Raw genomic sequence first — 10586 nt, forward strand, 5'->3', positions numbered from 1 at the left:
CATAGCTGCCTTAGAGTTCAGACACAAAGGCACCATCTTTTCCTTGTTATTTTCATCGAGGATGCCTTACCTGATTAGATTATGTTATGAGGACTGTTGTGCCTTACCCAATGGATCCTACTCCCTTGAGTTATTGACAATGTATGAAAGTAAGTCTATTTCAGCAGATGAGATATATTGAAATCATCAATTGCAGAATGAGGTTTAGATATGATGTCAACACGTGTTTAGTCAGCAAATTGGAATGTGTTAAATTGTGTGAATGATGTAGATGCATTCAAAGTCTGTTCTATTGTGGTTCAGTGCAAGGAGTTTTCTTATAGCATATGGTTCTCATGGCTGGCAAAAGAGCTAAATTTTTATTTCGGTATTAATGTATCATTGGAGAAAATAGAAATTCTTGAATTGATGTAGTTCAGCCAAATTGCAGTTTAATTTTATGCACCCCAGCATGTGCATTATAATGGATGTGCATTGTATTGTTTTGGACCAGACCAAATCCAAATACTGTATACCAAGGAGATAGCCTCGACCCTAACGTTTTTATATTATTTAAAGGTGAGTGTAAGGTTCTGTGTTCCAGATGTAATTTGATTAGTCATACTATTCTGCTTTAAGCAAAACATACTTTATTCCGAAACCTAGTTAAAATATAAATAAAAGAAAGAATCAGTATAACTAACTCTGTTGGAAAACTTAGCAGAATAATTGAGTACTAAGCATCGACTGTTCCAGTATTGTAATGTCCCATAAACACACCCTTGGCAAAGGCAAAGACAGTAAAACAGATTGTCTGACATGCAATTCTCACAGCAGAAAGTGAACCCAAGCTTTTAACTGAACAAAAAGGAAGAGGCAGCAGCTTCCACAAACAGCTTCAAAACCTCAGCAACTTCTGAAAGCTAAACGAAACACTTGGTTCTATAGGAGCCTGACTGCACCCATTCAGGCTGCTTCTACTGTTCCAATCTTAAAAATATCCCCAAGGTCTCACAAATGAGTTACTTAATTGGCTTGTAGAAGACAGCTTTTCATCTCAAGACTCAGAACTTTTGTTTTAAAGAAAAAGGACAAAATACACCTCTTAAAGCCATAGTGTCATTACAGTATCGCTATCCCATATGAGAGAATAAGCAAATGGAAACTTGTTGTTGGTCTGCATTATACTCTGTTGATTCAATTGTCATTCAGTTTGTTCTTTATTATAGTATAAGCTTTTATTACAATTTCATTCTTCAGTCTCAGTGAATAATTTTCACTTGTGCCAGTCACTGATAATTGTTACTCATGAACCAGTAAATGTTTGACTATTTTCAAGTAATCATCCAGTAGACGTGATGTCTCAGGACAAATACCTAGATCTGAGAGAAAAGTATGTCTGTCAGAAAGATTTGTTCTTATAGCTGTAATTCATCAGAATAGGCATTCAAATGATAGTACTCATTTCTACTTTGTTGCTTCTATAATTAAATGTTGGACCAGTTGATTTCTGAATCTGCTTGCTCTTCTCATGCATCTCAGCCCCATGGCATCTGTAGTCTTTTAACTTTCTTCATGCAGTATGTCTCAATATTTCTCTTGCGTTGTCAACAAGTTGAAGATTCCCTCCTCAAGCTTCAGCTGAGTGCATTTGGTGCACTCTTGGAATTATATTTAAATGATGGAGCATCTGTTTCTGTGTTGACAGCTGCTAAATTAATATTTGCTGTTTATATTAGTCATCTTGCAGAGTGTTACACTAACTGTTTTTGGATGCCAGATGCTTCCAGGTCATTTATTAAGAGAGGAAGGGAGATACATATACTTTAATGCTACAAATAAATATGAATCATATTTATTGACAAGTAGCCACTATTTGATGTCAAATTTGGAATAGTGAGCAATGGAACAATAGTCTGGTTGTCCATCTTGGAAAACCTACTTGAAGGATTCTCACCAAAGGTAGAAAAGAGGACTTCATGTAAAGCTTGATTATTTGGCCTTGCAATTTGGTAGTTGCTCCAACACCTTTGTGACTGAACGTCATAATTCCCATGACAATCTCCTATCGTATTCCACTTAATGATGTACAGCATTCCATGAATGTTGCTTAAGTGTTTGCATGTGTCAGACTTAAAGGATTACCATGAATGATGACAAGACTTCAGATTGAGTAGCTTATTTATTTCATAGTTTTGCATTAACATAGAACGTTACAGCACAGTACAGACCCTACAGTCCTCGATGGTTCCATAGATTGGTGCAACAATCCGAAGCCTGCCTATCCTACACTATTCCATTTTCATCCATATGTTTATCCAATGACCACTTAAATGCACTTAAAGTTGGCGAGTCTACTACTACTGCAGGCAGGGTGTTCCACACTGCTACTACTGAGTAAAGAAACTACCTCTGACATCTGTCCTATATCTATCACCCCTCAATTTAAAGCTATGTCCACTTGTGTTAGCTATCAACATCTAAGGAAAAAGGCTCTCACTGTCCACCCTATCTAAACCTTGTATCTTGCATGTCTCAATTAAGTCACATCTCAACTACCTTCTCTCTAATGAAATCAGCCTTGAGTCCCTCAACCTTTCCTCATAAGACCTTCCCTCCTTACCAGGCAACATCCGATAAATCTCCTCTGAACCCTTTCCAAAGCTTCACCATCCTTCCTATAATGTGAACAGAACTGTATGCAATGCTCCAAGTGCAGCTGCACTAGAATTTTTTAAAGCCGCAGCATGACCTCATGGCTCTGAAACTCAATCCCTCCAACAATAAAAGCTAACATACCATCAACCTTCTTAACAACTCTATTAACTGGGGTTGCACCTTTCAGGGATCTGTGCACATGGATACTGAGATCTCTCTGCTCATCTACTCTACCAAGATTCTTACCATTAGCCCAGAATGCTTTATTCCTGTTGCTCCTTCCAAAGTGAATCACCTCACACTTTTCCTCATTAAACTCCATTTGCCATCTTCAGCCCAGCTCTGCAGCTTATCTGTATCCCTCTGTAACCTGCAATGTTCTTCAACACTATTCACAACTCCACCGACCTTAATGTTATCTGCAAGTTTACTAACCCATCCTTCTACACCCTCATCCAGGTCATTTATAAAAATGACAAACAACAGTAGACCCAAAACAGTTCCTTGTGTGCACCACTAGTAACTGAACACCAGGCTGAACATTTCCAATCAATCACCACCCTCTGTCATCTTTCGCTAGTCAATTTCTGATCCAAACTGCTAAATTACACTCTATTCCATGCCTCCGTATTTTGTGCAATAGCCTACCAGGGTGAACCTTATCAAATGTCTTACTAAAATCCATATACACCACATCAACCACTTTGCCCTCCTCCACCTGTTTGGTCACCAAATAACTCAATAAGGTTTGTCAGGCATGATGTACCCTTTCACAAAACCGTGTTGACTATCCCTAATCAACTTATTCCTCTCTAGATGTTGATAAATCCTATCTCTTATAACATTTTCCAATACTCTACCCACAACAGAAGTAAGGCTTACTGGTCTATATAATTACCAGGATGGTCTCTAATCTCCTTCTTGAACAAAGGGACAACATTTGCTATCCTACAGTCTTCTGGCATGATTCCTGTAGACAATGACAACATAAAGATTAAAACCAAAGGCTCTGCAATCTCCCCCCCAGTTTTGCAGAGAATCTTAGGATAAGTCCCATTCAGGTAAAAACATGGACTGCAGATGCTGAAACCAGAGTCTAGATTTGAATGGTGCTGGAAAAGCACAGCAGGTCGGGCAGCATCCGAGGAGCAGGAAAATCAACGTTTTGAGCAAAAGCCCTTCATCAGGAATAAAGGCAGGGTGCCTGCAGAGTGGAGAGATAAATGAGAGGGGGTTGGTCATTGGGAGAAAGTAGCATAGAGTACAATGGGTGAATGGGGGTGGGGATGTAGGTGATATGTCAGATAGCAGGGTGGAGTGGATAGGTGGAAAGGAAAGTAGGCAAGTAGGACAGGTCATGGGGATGGTGCTGAGCTGGAAGGCTGAAACTGGGGTGAGGTAGTGGAAGGGGAAATGAGGAAACTGGTAAAGTCCACATTGATGCCCTGGGGTTGAAGTGTTCCGAGGAGGAAGATAAGGCGTTCTTCCTCCAGGCGTCAGGTGGTGAGGGAACGGTTGTGGAGGCAGCCCAGGACCTGCATGTCCACGGCAGAGTGGGAGGGGGAGTTGAAATGTTGGGCCACAGGGCGGTGGGGATGATTGGTCTGGGTGTCCCGGAGATTTTCCCTAAAGTGCTCTGCTAGGAGGCATCCAGTCTCCCCAACATAGAGGAGACCACATCAGGAGCAACAGATACAATAAATGATATTGGTGGATGTGCAGGTAAAGCTTTGATGAATGTGGAAGGCTCCTTTGGGGCCTTGGATGGAGGTGAGGGAGGAGATGTGGGCGCAGGTTTAACAATTCCTGTGGTGGCAGGGGAGGGTGCCAGGAAGGGAGGGTGGGTTGTTGGGGGGTCGTGGACCTGACCAGGTAGTCACGGAGGGAATGGACTTTGCGGAAGGCAGAAAGGGGTGGGGAGGGAAATATATTCCAGGTGGTGCAGTCCATTTGGAGGTGGCAGAAATGTCGTCAGATGATGTGGTTTATGTGAAGGTTGGTAGAGTAGAAGGTGTGCACCGGGGTGGGGGGGTGGGGTGGTGGGGTGGGGGCGGGGGTGCGGGGGTCTGTCCTTGTTACGGTTGGAGGGGGTTGGGGTTTGAGGGAGGAGGGACGGGATGTGGACGAGATGCGTTGGAGGGCATCTTTCACAATGTGGGAAGGGAAATTGCGGTCTCGACAGAAGGAGGCCATCTGGTGTGTTCTGTGGTGGAACTGGTCCTCCTAGGAGCAGATACGGCAGAGGCTGAGGAATTGGGATTACAGGATGGCATTTTTTCAGGAGGTAGGGTGAGAAGAGGTATAATCCAGGTAGCTGTGGGAGTTGGTGGGTTTGTAAAAAAAAATGTCAGTGTCTAGTCGGTCGTCATTAATGGAGATGGAGAGGTCCAAGAAGGGGAGGGAGGTGTCAGAGTTGGTCCAGGTGAATTTAAGGTCAGAGTGAGATGTGTTGGTGAAGTTGGTGAATTGCTCAACCTCCTCGTGGGAGCATGAGGTGACGCCAATGCAGTCATCAATGTAGTGGCGGAAGAGGTGGGGAGTGGTGCCGGTGTAACAATGGAAGATGGACTGTTCTACATAGCCAACAAAGAGACAGGCATAGCTGGGGCCCATACGGGTGCCCATGGCTACCCCTTTAGTCTGAAGAAAGTGGGAGGATTCTAAGGAGAAATTGTTAAGGGTGAGGACAAGTTCAGTCAAACGAATGAGTGTGTTGGTGGAAGGGTACTGTTGGGGACATTGAGAGAGGAAGAAACGGAGGGATTGGGGGCCTTGGTCATGGCAGATGGAGGTATAGAGGGATTGGATATCCATGGTGAAGATGAGGATAAATCCCATCCAGCCGAGGCGACTTATCTATTTTCACACTATCCAAAATTGCTAACACCACCTTGTGAACCTCAATCCTGTCTAGTCTAGTAGCCTGTATCTCAGTATTCTCCTTGACAGCAATGTTTTTCCAGTGTAAATACTGTCAAAATATTCATTAAGCACTTCCCCTATTTCCTTGGACACCACACACAATTTCCCACTACAGTCCTTGATTAACCCTGATCTTACTCAAGTCATTCTTTTATTCCTGAGATACCCATAGAAACATTTAGGGTTTTCATGATCCTATCTTCCAACGACTTCTCATGTCCCCTCCTTGCTCTTCTTAGCCAAGAAAGGCCCAAACAGAGAGCTAACTTGGAATTGTCAATAACCCTAACTGATCCTTCACGTCTAATCCTAACATAAGCTGCCTTTTTCCTCTTGACACCTGCCTCCAAATCTAACACCTGGCCAGGTTCACTACACCGGACTTGTCTACATATTGTTCAGTTGCTATCAAGAATAGGAATTAGTTGAAATATTAAGGATATACTGTTCAATGAACATTGCCTAATTTAACATTTCCATTCATTGGATCTTGACTATCGCAGTATGTGAACCTTATTGTACATTACTCTTACTTATTCTGTACATGTAGAAGGAATCATCCTCGTTCTGATGTGTCATGTGTCTCTGATAAAGCTGTTCTTTTTAGCTATCATAATTACCATGTTTCACTGAATCCAGCACATTATTAATAAAGGTATCAGTGATCTGAAGTGATGGACAGTTTAGAGAGCACCTTGATATGATTTTCTTTTGCTTACAGCCATGACTAAATGGCAGAGAAAACTTGATGGGCTGAATGGCCTAAGTTCTGCACCTATGTCTGATGAAATATTTATCTAATTGACAAAGCTTTCTTGCACAATTGTCACATAAGCATAATGACTTGTTTTATCAATGTCCAAGATGTTGGAAGTAGCTTTTTGTGTTGCTGATGACCAATGTTAGAATTTTGAAATAAAGCTACAACCAGGAGATGGTGTTATATCACTGGGATAGTAATCCAGAACACCAGCTCTGGGGGACATTCCAAAAAAAATCTGAAATTTAAAAAAAAATGCTTGCCTCTTGGTGACCATGTAATGACTATGTTGATTTGTTGTAAAAACCCATCTATTTCACTTAGAGACTTGAGGAAGCAAGTCTGCCATTATGGCCTGGTCTAGCCTGCATGTAACTCTAGGCGGTCAATAACGTGGCGACCCTTAACAATTAAGGATAGTTAATAAAGGCTGACATAGCCAGCTATACCCACATGCTGTGAGCAAGTTTCTTTCAAAAAAGTTAAGTAAGTCTGGCATTGTGGAGTGAAACAGGTGATATTTCAGGTCTAATGAAGGTCTTTGTTTCTCTTCACAGCTGCTGCACCATATTTTACAGATAGCAAAAAAAACCTAATGCTCATAGCACTCATAGTCTATGCAATGTAAAAACTAATGGAAATTATATCAAATGGATGCAATTTTAATTTTTTTAAAAGGACATTGCATTTAAAATTGGCAATAGATACCTGGAACTGTTAACCTTAATGCATAGAAAACCATATGCTTTTAATTAGGACATACAGAGCTCCATGCTTGAATACTTAATATCAATTGCTGTCGTAAAAAAAAGCAGTAAAGAATCAACTTTAGCTGTAGCAACTTACAAGAGGTGCTGAAAGAATATGACTTTCATTTTCACCTACTGATTATTTAGTAGGAAACGGAAGAGTGCTCTGTTGAATATCTGATCATGGTGGTCCAGGGAGTCTGTAGCTTTCAGTATGTGAACATGTTTTTGCACAATGGGGGATTGAGCAGGTAATTGAGTTCACTGCTTGGTCATACTGGCAGCTGTTGAAGTGGTGGTGTTTTATACAAAAGATGACCGAGTATCTACATCTTGTGTGAGTTATACTACAGTCCAGAAATCAGATGCATGGCATCATGATTTGCTCATGCTCATCTGAATTGCAAAGACTTTGGAATAAAAACAGAAAATGCTGGGAAACTTTAATAGGTAAAGGTAACACCAGTGGTCATTGGAAGGAATTTAATGACTTAATGTGAAGACATTGTTTCATGAGTTGTGAATGCATACTGTATTATATTCAATCACTGTAGAAATGAATGAGAACTACAGAATTGCAACTAATCTGCAACAGAAGATCATAAAATGTCCTAATTGCCAACATCAATGTTACCAGTAATCTCTACTGATATGGCAGTAATATTCAACTGTCCATTTTGTTTCTCTTCACAGCTGTTGCATCTGATATACAACATGAAAACAAGCCCTTTGGTCCAACTCGTCCATGCTGACCAGATATCCTAAGTTAATCTGATCCCATTTACCAGTATTTGACCTTTATCCCTCTAAATACCTTGTGTGCATATACCCATCCAGATGCCTTCTAAATGTTGTAATTTTATCAGTTTCCACTATTTCTTCTGGCATTTTATTTCATACATACACCACCGTCTGTGTGGAAAACGTTGTCCCTTACATTCCTTTTTATATTTTTTCCAATGCACTCTAATTTTTGACTTCTTGGGGGAAAAAGACCTTGGCTATTCACCTTATCCATGCCCATCATTATTTTATAAGCCTCGATAAGTCATCTCTCAACCTCCAACACTCCAGGGAAAGTAGTCCCAGCCTATTCAGCTCTTCCCTATAGCTCAAACTCTTGAATCCTGGTAACAGCCTTGTAAATCTTTTCTGCACACTTTCATGTTTAGGAATATTTTTGCTATAGCAGGGAGATCAGAATGGAATGCAATGTTCCAAAAGTAGCCTATCCAACATGCTGTGCAGCTGCAACATGACATCCCAGCTCCTCTACTCAATGCACTGACCAATAAAGGCAAGTGGACAGGTCGATAGCAAAAAAAAGTAATATATATGCAACACAAAAATAATTGTATCAAATAGGTTTGCTTCTTATAGAAGCACATCAAGCTTAAATTGACAATGAATACCTGGAAATGTTAACCTTAATCGATAGAAAATCATATGGTTACGATGGGTTGCAAACTCATCTCTTCTTTTAAAAAAATCTTCGAGGATCACATTTTCTAATTTTTGTGTGTTGCATTACTATTTTGTCTCTGGTATAGTCATTACCAAACTCCATGTCTGGTTAAATTGGCTCCTTTTAAAATATAAGGTCATTGAGGTCTGTGAGAAGATAACCACAAGGGAAGTAATCTTTTCCAAATTTCATTGCAACTGGCTTGGGTGGTGAGTGAAGGGAGGCAATTCATTCCCACCCCTCCCTCACTTGGGAGTTGAATAATTTGGGGTGTTTTGCATTGAACTGTAGCAAATTGGGAATCCTGCCTGCTTACTGGTTGTAACAAGGAAATGGCTTTGGGGGTGATTTAAAGAGTGAATCGGGGTGCAATTTGAGATGCTGAATGGGACATGGATGGGAAGATGTATTTGGTAGTGGCATCATCATAGAGCTGGTGAAGATTATGAATCCTTTGAATGGTTAAGTCAGCACCGGGGAGGGGGAGTGTGAGGAGATGACCAATCATGTTTCCAACAGGGAGGGGAAAGAGGTGACAGCAGAAATGGGATGGAAATATTTGAGAGTTCAGTCAACCACTACACTATAAAAACTTGAGCGAAAGTGTTGACACTTCATAAATATTCCTTTGGTGTAGAAGGTGACATTGTTAAAAGTGATTGGAAGTCTGGGGAATTAGAATGGAGTCCTTACAGGATTCAGATGAGTTGGGGAAGAATGTGAGAGGCAGTATGCTTATTGTAAAAAGGTCATTGAATTTTTTTTGTATACCGAAGATTAGGCTTCTCAAGAAAATCTATTGTCATGAAAAGGAATATTTGGCCACTTCAGGTTTTTTTTTGCATGCAGTGATGCAAAAATCCCAACCATAATGGTTGTGTCCATCTAATTTACTACAGCACTTTGTAACATCTGGAGCATGATGCCATATAAATGCAATTTTGTTCCTAGTTATTTTGAAGTACGCAGATTTAATAAGGGAAAAGAGGTTTGTGAATGTGTTCAGTGTTGTAATGTTAATATTGCAAAGAGTAATTATGTGATTCATTAATCAAGTACTTCCCTAGGGCACAAGTTCTCTTGCTATTTCTTCAAATGTTCAATGAACACAATCTAACATAATTTAAAAGTGTTTATAGTCAACTTCATTTATATTTTAACAGGGCTTTCAATTATTTTTAAATATTTATTTGCTTTGTAATAATTTTATCCAGGAGAAAGTGAGGTCTGCAGATGCTAGAGATCAGAGCTGAAAATGTGTTGCTGGAAAAGCGCAGCAGGTCAGGCAGCATCCAAGGAGCAGGAGAATCGACGTTTGGGGCATGAGCCCTTCTTAATTTTATCCACCCAAGCATCAACATCTGAGTTGTTGTTTAAGGAAATATAGAAACATATGCAGTGAGACACAAAGGGAAAGTTGTCAAATTTCCTGATGGGATGGCAATTATTTCAGTTATGTAGACTGGTGTTGCACATCGTGGCCACACAGAAGTGGCAACGCAGCCGAATGTTAAGAAATTGCCTCGAAGTTGAAATTTTGTTAGTATAATTATCTGGAATCCTCTGAAAATGTCCTCTCCTGGGACTTAAGGTCTGAAATTTTGGTGTGTTCACTTAATTACCCAGGAAAAGTTAGAGTATTAAAAATGGCAGGTACTCCTTGATAACTATTAAACTGAATGTACTACACACTGACCACCACCAGCCCACCACAACACTACTACTCTCTTCCCAAACCCCATCCGACCTCTGACATCTCCACCTCTTGACCCTGCTCTCCTAACCCAATGATCCACACCGTCTGATACAACCTTACACCCCCAACTGCACCCGCACCAACAGCTCCCCATATACTCCACTGCCTTAACTGGCTGACCCACTTTTCTGACATCCTTACCCACCCTCACCTAACTGGCGCAGAATGTTTCTCTCCCACCTGCAGCTCTGGCCCTCAACCCTCTACCCTCCGACTCACCTGCAATTTTACCCCCAGGAAATCCAGAAGGATTTGTTGGTAGGATGAGGGGAATGAGTCTGGTTTTGGAGCGAGAAA

The sequence above is a fragment of the Chiloscyllium punctatum genome, chromosome 2, assembly GCF_047496795.1.
Source record: "Chiloscyllium punctatum isolate Juve2018m chromosome 2, sChiPun1.3, whole genome shotgun sequence".
Classification (NCBI taxonomy): domain Eukaryota; kingdom Metazoa; phylum Chordata; class Chondrichthyes; order Orectolobiformes; family Hemiscylliidae; genus Chiloscyllium; species Chiloscyllium punctatum.